Here is a 10,773-nt window from a genome sequence, read left to right on the forward strand (position 1 = left end):
AGAGCAAATGATCACTGAAAGGACTGGCAGGTGAAATCATCTACATGTTTCTGTTAGGATTGTGTTTGCCTCAACTTAGAACAACAACACAAGACAAAGATACTCCAGTGGCATAAGCAAATGGGAACTGACTTTCTCCATGTGATAAGAAGAGCTCCGTAGGAAGTCTAGAGATGGTTTTGTGGGGCTCAGCCACACAACCAGAGACCTGGTTTTTAACTCTTCACTGTCCTTAGCACATTGACCTTTGTCCTTATTCTTAGAGCCACGTGCACTCAAGATGACGTGGGCTCAGGCCTCACGTTCACACTTAGGCAGAAAAGGAAGAAGGACAAAAAGGTTAAGAGGAAAAAGTACCTTTTCCAGAGAGGCTATGTAGATGCCCTCCCCAAGGACTTTTTCAGAGGTCGTATTAAACAGAACACGGCCATTCCCTTGTTGCTAGAGAAAATGTGAAATCAAGTATTTTCAGTGGTGCATGTTCATGCCTTGCATTAAAAGAAGTAAAATGAAAACTGGCAAATGACAGTCTGTCTGTTTGTCTGTCTGTCTCTCCCCCTCTCATTTTTCTGAGTCCTCATAGCTGTGGTCAGTTAAATAAACTGCACATATGACATGAGTCCACTATAGTTCATTTATGGATATCTGAGAAGAGAATTTGGAAGGGAAATAAAATTTATTGAGTACCTTAAATGTGTGCTAAGCATATTGTTATGTGTTTTGCATATATATATATATATATATATACACACACACACACACACACATACATACATACATATATATACACATACATATAATGCATATTATATATATTCCTAAACATATTTTATCCTATATATTATTATTCTATATATAAACATTATTCTTTATTATCTAGTATCATATACACATCTTTTATATATAATATACATTATCCTCAAAACCTAAGAGAAAGGTGTCATAAAGATATCATTATGTCCATGTTACAGATTGAGAAAATGATGCTCAGACAGATTAAACAAGTTGCATATAGCCTTTTAGTGGCAAAACTAGAGTCAGGATTCAGCATAATTCTGTCCATAATCCATGCTGCCTTACACATAGAAGATAAAACAGTCAAGAGAAAATATGCATACAGTGTTTAGCAGTCTGCACACAATTTTAAATTGATCATTACCAAGGCACTCAAGTCATTAGGACAATATATTCAGCCAGGAAATAGTCTCCTGTGCCCAATAGTTCATACACAAGTTTTGAGTATCTTCCAAGTCCAGCTCTAATGTGACAGGGGCTTGGACAACCTGTTGCCGAGTAAGCATCAGGGCTATATTTTTGACTGGATTGACTAGCTGTTTTAGTGCCACACAGGGACAGCATAAGGGTAAATGTATCTTCTTGCTCCTGTGTTCTGAATCCCAAATGAACAGGGTTTTGTCATTGTCCCATGCCAGGCACAGCTTTGGCACAAATCCCAGAGCCACCATGTGGCCACCACAGCCTTCAAACTCTTTCCATTCTGGCATAGTGAAAGCAGGATCTGTTCTGAATTGGAAAAGGGAGTTCTACATTGTTCCCCAGAGGAAGAGATCGTGGAGAGCAAGTAAATTTCACTGATATTATCAAAATATAGCCCACAGATTTCATCACTAGGGAATTTAGGCACATTTCAGATACAGTTTCTTTAACACAGGCTCTGGGATAATTTTCACCATGCTCCACGATGACATGCATAGAATAATAGGGTTTCCTTTTATATAATGCACAATTGTTTAAAGACATGTTATCTCTGGGGAAAAAATGAGACTTTGATTCACTAAAATATACAATAAGAAATGGCTTGACCACAAATACTGAAGCCCATGAGCCTAAAGCCTGTGCTCCGCAACATGAGAAGCCAATGCAATGAGAAGCCCCTGCTCGCCACAACTCGAGAAAGCTCGCACGCAGCAATGAAGACCCAATGCAGCCAAAAAATAATTAATTAATTAATTAAAAATAAAATCTTCCTCACCAGGTCCTGATTTTTTGCCCTCAGGCCCAATTTTAAAAAAAATAAAAAGAAATGGTTTGAGTTTAAAAATGGATTGGATTCAGCACAGATATACAAAACATGTGCTTGAATATTTACATCTCACCTCCTTTAAGAAAATAACCAGGGTGGCTCTCACAGTCATTTAAAAAGCTGAGGCTGTCATCCCATTACTATTTAGTTACTGGTATGCTGCCTCTATTACCTGTAGTGACCAATTCTCATGGCAGCAACATATACTGCTTCCTCAAATGAGAGGGGAAATGACAATCATCCTTCTTCCTTGTGGCTAATGCCTGCTGAAACCAATCATGTGGGGGGAAGTAAAGAAATGAGCTACGGAAAATAATTCCTTCTGTGATTTTCTGCAGGACTGGAAAATAGCTGCAACCCAGGCCAAATAGGGCACATTACATTAATGGTCATGAATAAGAAGTGGGGACAACAATCATAGGGGACTACTAGACCCATAAACCTGCCTTTTAAGGCTCCGAAAATCATCAGAATGAGCAGAAAATCCTTAACCATGAACTTTCCCATCAAGATCAGAAATATAGGAAAAGCAAGTTTTTTTGTTTTTGTTTTTTCCCATGATGTTCTATGGGTATGCCATTTTATTCTGTGGTCCCCAAGTGGAGGAAGCAAGAATGATTTACAAAGCCCCAATTTAGTGTTTTTCAAGGCACTTAACATATTTTTCTTTATTCTCATAGGAGATAGGTTTTATTACTTCCATTTTACAGAAGAGGAAACTGAAGTTATAAGTGGTAAAGAAACGTGTACATGGTCTCAAAAAAATAGAGTTCAAATACTACCACAGATCAGACAAGCTCTAGAAGCCATTTTCTCTCCTCTATATCATGCTAACACATAAGAAAAATTAGACTCATTACTTTCTTCATTATAACCAATTGTAAGAGTTGCAATTAAAAGGTGACACTCCTGCAGCAGAGTATGTAGTGATACACTTTCTTGTATTCTACATTTGGGGGCTCAATAAATAATATTGAAGGTCATTTTGAAGAAGGGTGACCAGGATGGGGAAGAATCTGGACATTTTGACATAAGGAAAAGTCAAAGAAAGGGAGGAAATGGAGGAGTCCTGATCAAGGAGCTTGATGAGCATCTTTAATGTAAGAAGGGCTTACATAGGACAGAAAGATTGCACACATTCTGAGGATGAATAGATAACTGTTAGAAAAAGGAAAATATCAGCCCACCATAAGAAATGATTTATTGTAATTTGATAATATTTCCAAACCTAATAGGCTACATGATATGGTGTTGACACAGAGGTTTAACAATCCTGTCTGAGAGACTGAAAGGGAACTTCCGTACTGGGCAGAGAATAGGATGAGTTTAACTCATTGTAGCACCCACCATTATTCTTTGATTCTATGATTATAATTCTGTGGGAGCTAAGGTTTTTTGATTTTGGTGTAGAAGTATTATCGGTATCAGCAGTCCTGGAGCAGAAAGAGAGATGATGCAGAGAAATGAACATTAAAAAGAACATGAGTAAAACACTGATCTGGTCTGGAAGGCCAGTCAGAAATGAGATTTCTAAAGATGCTGCCTTCTTACATTAGATATTTTTGAAACCTAAGGATCAACAGTTTATAAATCTATACTTCTAGATCAAAGCGAAAAAAAGAAACAGGAGGGAGAATGACAAGATTAGACAATAAGATTGTGTAATTAGATTATAAGACTGAAATCAGTTAGGGTAGATTTTAGGGTTCCTTGAACTTAGTGATTATGTCTTACTCTTCTACTTGTCCAGTCCAGCATCTACCATGTATGCTTGGCACAGAGAAGCTATTGTTGGATCTCTCAGAAAGGAGATAATACTTAACAAAAGACAGAATTCAGATAAATAGAGAGAAATTAGAGGGAATTATGTGCATAATGTAAAAGAAAACATTTTATTCTATGCACACCCTACCCATTGTAGAGGTCAACAAATGCCTGCTTGAATATAAGCTGACTTTGTGCCTAGAAAAAAAGATGCTATGGAATCTTTGACTGATACAAACAAAGGTGAAAGAGATGGAGGGAAACCAGCATACCTGAACCTGCATATCTTCTATCTAAAAGAAGCAGCATAGAGTAGAAATATGTTTTTTGTTGAACAAAACTCAGTACTCTGGGAATTCTGTTCCCACAGACTGGCTTGACTGAGCTGAAGAATCAAGAAATTCCTTAAGTATATGTTTCCATGCATTGCCCACATGAGCCTACCATAGTGATCTAAGATGACTGTGCTAAGGATAGATTTCTAAGCCAGAGGCTGCTATCTATGTGCTAGACAGAGGTCTATCAGGTGGAATGATATTAGAAGTATTCCACAAGAGACAGTCTTAACTGGTAATTAGCCAAATAGATCTGCTTTAGGACTACTGGATTTAGCAAAAGAAAATATAGGACTCCCAATTAAATTTGAATTTCAGACAGATAACACAGTATTGTTTAGTGTAAGTACATCACAAATTTGCATGGGCCATATTTATACAAAAATATAGTTGCTGTTTATCAGAAATTCAAATTTCACTGAGTGTCCTGTATTTCATCTGGCAACTCTAGTCAGATTGGAACTCAGTACAGAAACTTACATGGTAATAGAGAAAAAACAGCAGAAGTAATAGAAGAGACAGAGATGAGAAAATGGATGGAATTCATAAATAGGAAGCTATCATCACCTATTACTGGAGGAACTAAAAGATAACCCAACCACTAGAGCTGCTGCTATGTGAAAAGGATGCTGAGGTACCCCTTATAACACCCCAGTCCCTTAGGAACTCTAACTATGCCCTGTTGAGACTGTTACCCGGGCTTTCTACTGTTTCATGATTTTGTGCAAAAAAAACCACTAACTGAAGGAACTGAGTACATTTCTATTACTGATAATCAAGTGCTACTGACACTGTTATTTAGCCACTCAATGTTAATTTCCCCTTTTTCCTTACTATTGAATCCCTGGCTTTAGTTGGGTCAGTAATGTGTTTCTATGATCCAAATCAAACACAGCAATCTGGTTCCCTATGTCACAGCCTCTCCCAGAGGAAAAGAGCAGATGCTGCTGTGTTCTCTCTCACCACAATTTTCCTGCCTCAAATAAGGTCAGATATGTCAAATGGCAGCAGCTTTCACATGACCATGATGCTGCAGACATAAACAATGAAAGCTAACATGCTAAATGACAGCACCATTGAGCAGCTGAAACAGTTCCAGCAACCACCTTCTAATGGTTATACATCTTGTTATATAAGAAAAACAAACCCTTGTTTGCTTAAGCCACTGTAAATTGAGGTTTCAGTTACTTGTAGCTATATCCAATCTAACAGATAAATCAACCAAAGGAATCATCTTAGAATCCACTGAACATACTATATTTCTTGACTTCTTTAATCTTTTTAGAATTGCTCCTACATATAATTTCCTCTCATTTCTCTCCTCTTATCTGAATTCCATCTTTTGTTAAATACTATCTCCTTTCTGAGAGATTCTATTATCTTAGTCTACATTGATCCCCTTTCTGTTTTGATGGTATTTACAGCCTAAAGTTTGAAACTTTTATCTTATACCTGGGGAATGAGACCCTCTGTTGTTCTATTGTTTGACTTTTGTGCTGTTATGTTTGCACTATATCCCTTTATTGGATGCTAAACTTCTAGAAGGCAAACACTGCACTCATATTTCTGTTTCTAGTATCTAAGGAAGTGTTTTCTAGATATAAACAGTAAATAAGTATTTGTCTTGACAATGACAACAATAATAATATTGTTAGAGGATATTTGGGAGAATCTGGTAAGACATCTGGCCATGGGTTCTAGAGTAGAGGCTAGACTAGATGGATTTGCCAAGTCATCCATAGCCTGAGGGAGAACCAAGAAGGGCAGAAATTTAGCAGGTATGTGACTTTAACAAGTTACTTAATGTCTGCGCGCTTCATTTTTTCTTCTGTAAAATGAAGATGAAGATTAAGATGAAGATTAGAAATAATATTGGTAAGCACATGCCCCAGTGCTTACCACATGATAGGCATTAGAACCATTAGAATTCAGCTTGAATCTCCTAATATATATGGCAACCAAATTATAAGATATTTTTTCAGTGTCGAGAAATGATAAATTTGCATATTTTCCTTAACAAAATGGATGCAAGGAAAGAGAGAACAATACATTTAAAATGCACTGGACTAGTAAACAGAAGATCTGGTTCTAACTCTAATTCAGTGGCAAACCTACATCTAATTCAGGTAAGTCTGAATATCGGTATTCTGTTTGTAAAATACAGATAATGAGACTTGATTTATTTGCCTTGTAGAGTTATTACAAAAATCATGTGAAATAATGTATGAAAATTTACCTTGAGAAATACAAAGCATTAATAGTGGGGATTCCCTGGTGGTGCGGTGGTTGAGAATCTGCCTGCTAATGCAGGGGACACGGGTTCGAGCCCTGGTCTGGGAGGATCCCACATGCCGCGGAGCAACTGGGCCCGTGAGCCACAACTATTGAGCCTGTGAGTCTGGAGCCTGTGCTCCGCAACAAGAGAGGCCGCGATAGTGAGAGGCCCACGCACCGCGATGAAGAGTGGCCCCCACTTGCCACAACTAGAGAAAGCCCTCACACAGAAACGAAGACCCAACACAGCAAAAATAAATAAATTAATTAATAATATTAACTTAAATATTAAGTTAAAATATTAAGAGAAGGGAATCTATAGATTTGAGAATCAGCAGCAGATGCAAATTTATTCATAACTTGAAAAATCTTACCCAAATTTCAAATTCCCACTGAGTGATTTAGCAAAACTAACACTTAAGAAAGTGTTCAATGACAAAATGAGCTAGGCTTTAAGTGGAACTGAGATGAAATTAAAACAGAAAATTCATTTCCCTTGAATGAAATGCAAATGCATTTAAACGCACAAAATGATAGTACTATTTCATTTTTTAAGGGACACTTGTGAAAAACATTAACCACATTTATAAGTACTGTGAAGACTTCATATCTACAGTGTTAGACTAGAAGAGATGGGGGCAGTAGTTCTATCTGCTATGGATGTGCCATACTATGGGTGAGCTCTCAAATTCATGCTCTGCTTGAAGAGGTATAGATTCAGGATCAAAAAATAAAAACTGTCCATCAATACTAGTTATCACTTTATTTCAAAAATGCTTAGACATATGATCAAGCATTTTTGTTTATTTGGGGATGGGGTAGGGTGAGGAAGAATGTGCAAATGATAAAAAATAATCATGCAAAACTAGATTTGTCTGAAAGGCATAAAGTGTTAACTGTGCCATACCTCTTTCCCACCTTGAGTCAGCAGGCCTTTCTGGAAGAGTCTTAACAGTGAGGGAATTCTATAATTCCAGTGCATTTGACATTTCCCTTCTGAGATGATCATTCTGCCTTCTTGATGGAATTCTCCCTCATTTTCCCAGATGGAAGGACTTGCTTGTTCTTTTAAATTACTGGAGCAGATCTAATCTGTGCTAACCTTCTGGGTGCTTTTTACCCCCTTGTAGTGAAGTATTTGTGTGCATGTCCTATGTCCCACAGTAGGTTGTGAACCCTTTAAAGATCCGTTAAATGTAATTTTTGAACCCTACTCCAAGGGTTTCCAGGACAATGTGTTTAATGAAGGAAATAAACAATAAACACATTGGCTGATGGGTAAATTATGCCACCTGAGCCTCTAGCTTTGCTAGAACTCTAACCGGTGGTTATTAGTCTGAAGCTCATTGGCTCCTACAAGGTCTATGAGTGATCTTTCATGGTATTCATGAATCCTAGTTTTGTCTATCTAACCATGTATCTCCCTGTGTTAATTTGGTCTGGTAAGATGAATAATCTATGACTTTCATCAGAATTTCAAAAAGAGTTAAGAAATCATTTCATCTTTTTATTGTAGACTTTCATCCAATAGTTCATGACTTTGGCTGCACATTAGACAGTTTTTAAAATATATGGGTACCACTTCAAAAACTATGATATAATTGATCTGGGGTGAAGTTTAAGCACAAGTACTTTTAAAAAAAAATCCCTAGAAGATTCTATTGTGCAAACACCGTTGGTCCTCAATCTCAGAACTGCTTTTAGTCGTTGGATATTGAAGCTCTCATGGGCTAACCTGCTACAGTGACCCCCATTCTGCAGATGTTCTGCTTATTCCTTCAAGTAGTAATTGTCTAGGGCATGCTCTTAATTCAGTGCTTAATCAGGGACCTTTGTGCCTCCGACTCCAAAACACTCCCTTAGGTTATTTAAAATTTCTGTCACTATTCTCAATGCCCTCTTAACCTTTTGATTCTAGCAGGCAACACAGCCTACTTTCTTAATATCAGCTGTGTACCTAGGGAAAGAAAATGCATTAACTGCAGTTTTCAAGGGAACATGTCCATACATGGTAACGTTTAAGCAAAATGAATAAATAAATAAAATAACCTTGGAACGAATAGGACTAGTGATAATTAGAACAGTCCCTCCAGACAGCTGGTGTCATAACCCAGGCAAGAGCAGCCTTTTGTCCATTGGGTTTGATTTCATGACTTACAAGGAGATTCAAAGTTTGATTTCCTTCTCGCATTTCTCCCACATTAAGAACTGGCAGCATTTGGAATGGAAACAGATTTCTGGGACATTGTCAGATATCTTCTGGGGATTTTTCATGACTACAGTGTTTTTCTCAATTTGCCATTTCCTATAATTAGGCAGCACATCGCACATCTGATTCCTTGAGACATAATTATTCAGTGTGGATCATACAGACTCTTTGCTTCTCTGCCTTTCTGAGGCAACCTCTTTGGACATTTCACTCCTTATTAGCAATTCAGCCAAACTGTGAGATGTAGAGGAATCAAAAAAGAAATTCAAATCTAAGTGTTTTTCTTTCTCACGTTTGTTCATGATCAGGTAGGTAAAGAGGTCAGATTTCACAGCTCAGGTTTAATTTATAATTGCCCACGGATGTACAGTATATTTACACCATCCCAGTCCGAACCATACAGAAATTTTTAAAAGCTTAGCTTACTTCATAAACGTCTTTTTAAGCTACATTTTTCTTCCTTTGCTGAAAGTGGCAAGTGATTTTTAACTTTTACTTTTACTGCCCCTGAATGACTCTTCTCATGCTAAAGGTCATAACACCAGTGACCGCTTGTGTGTGACCATGATGATCTGACCAACATAAAAGATGACCGGAGAGAAGAAGGAAAGTGCAAGGTCTGGGCCAGCGGGTTTTGTCAGGTCGGGTGGGCCGGGCCACCCCCTCGGCTTCAGCAGCTCTTGTCCCCGCCGGCATTCTCCGCCTAGTCGCCTGGCAGCCGCCGATATGCAGCAGGGCGGCGGCAAGTGGCAGCTTCACCGCCACCATGGTGCCCGAGAGGAAGCTCAACTCCGCCGAGGGGGCGGCGAAGGAGGAGCCCAAGAGGAGATCGGCGAGGTTGTCAGCTAAACCGGCTCCTGCAAAAGTGGAAACGAAGCCCAAAAATGTGGCAGGAAAGAATAAATCTTCAGACAAAAGTGCAAACAAAAGGGAAAAGGGGAGCAAAGGGAAAACAGGCTGAAGAGGCTAACCAAGAGACTAAAGAAGATGTACCTGCAGAAAATGGAGAAACTAAAAACGAGGAGAGCCCAGCTTCTGAGGAAGCAGGAAAGAAAGAAGCCAAGTCTGATTAATATCACGCACCTGGTCCTATCAGTGGTCCCTGTCTCTCTTCTTGCACAATCCAGAGGAATATTTTTATCAACTATTTTGTAAATGCGTTTTTTAGTAGCTCTAGAAACATTTTTAAAAAGGAGGGAATACTCCCTCATCGCAAATTTTTTACCCTTAAAAAATTTTTAAGGGTAATTTTTTTTTTTAAAGGTGAAATCATTTGCTGGTCGTTTATTTTTGGTACAACCAGAAAATAGTGGGATATTGAATATGGGAGGCTTTGATTGTCTTTGATGTCAGCTTAACATTCCACAGATGGGGGTAGCTTTTATATACTATAATACACAGCATACTAAATGGCATTTGGAGTAAGTTGTGCATTTAATGTCTTGAACACTTTTTTTTTTAAAATTTTTGTTGGAGTGTGGTTGCTTTACAGTGTTGCGTTGGTTTATACTGTGTGGCAAGGTGAATCAGCTGTACATATTCATGCATCCCCTCTTTTTTGAATTTCCTTCTAATTTAGGTCACCACGAAGCACTGGGTAGGGTTCCCTGTGCTGTGCGGTAGGTTCTCGTTAGCTATCTATTTTATGCATAGTATCAGTAATGTATATATGTCAATCCCAATCTCCCAATTCATCCCACCCTCCCACTCCCAACTTTAAATTACTTCTCTTCCCATATTGTTTTTGGTTGAATTTTTCCTAAAGCAAACCACTCACTCCTTGATCTTGGCTCTCCTGGTCAGAATTTTGTGTGTTCTGTAACATCTTTGGTCGCGGTAGTACAGTTCTAGTAACTTTGTTAATGTACAGTGAACAATTGACAATTTGAGTATGTACAGTATATGATATTCAATTGTGAGTTAGTGGGACTTATGACGGAACAGCATATCAATATTTGAAGATATTGGTACTTGCTATCCTGTTAAGGAAAATTTGCCTCCAAATTTTAAGCTGGAAATTCACTGCAATAACTGTTCAGAAAAGAACCATAACTACAGGATTTTTTAGATTTTTGGTACGTATGTTAAGAATTGTGTACAGGGACTTCCCTTGTGGTGCAGTGGTTAAGAATACCTGCCAATGCAGG

The 10,773-nt window shown here is 38.2% G+C and overlaps 1 pseudogene across 1 annotated transcript; it reads left to right on the top strand.

Annotated features, from left to right (window-relative positions):
* The first annotated feature begins 9,392 nt into the window (after positions 1-9,392).
* On the top strand, positions 9,393-9,726 carry LOC309808945 (non-histone chromosomal protein HMG-14-like; annotated as a pseudogene). Its single transcript has one exon. The product of its transcript is annotated as a non-histone chromosomal protein HMG-14-like (transcript).
* Positions 9,727-10,773: the final 1,047 nt, after the last annotated feature.

Source organism: Mesoplodon mirus (genome assembly GCF_964341445.2).
Source record: "Mesoplodon mirus genome assembly, chromosome: 7".
Classification (NCBI taxonomy): Eukaryota; Metazoa; Chordata; class Mammalia; order Artiodactyla; family Ziphiidae; genus Mesoplodon; species Mesoplodon mirus.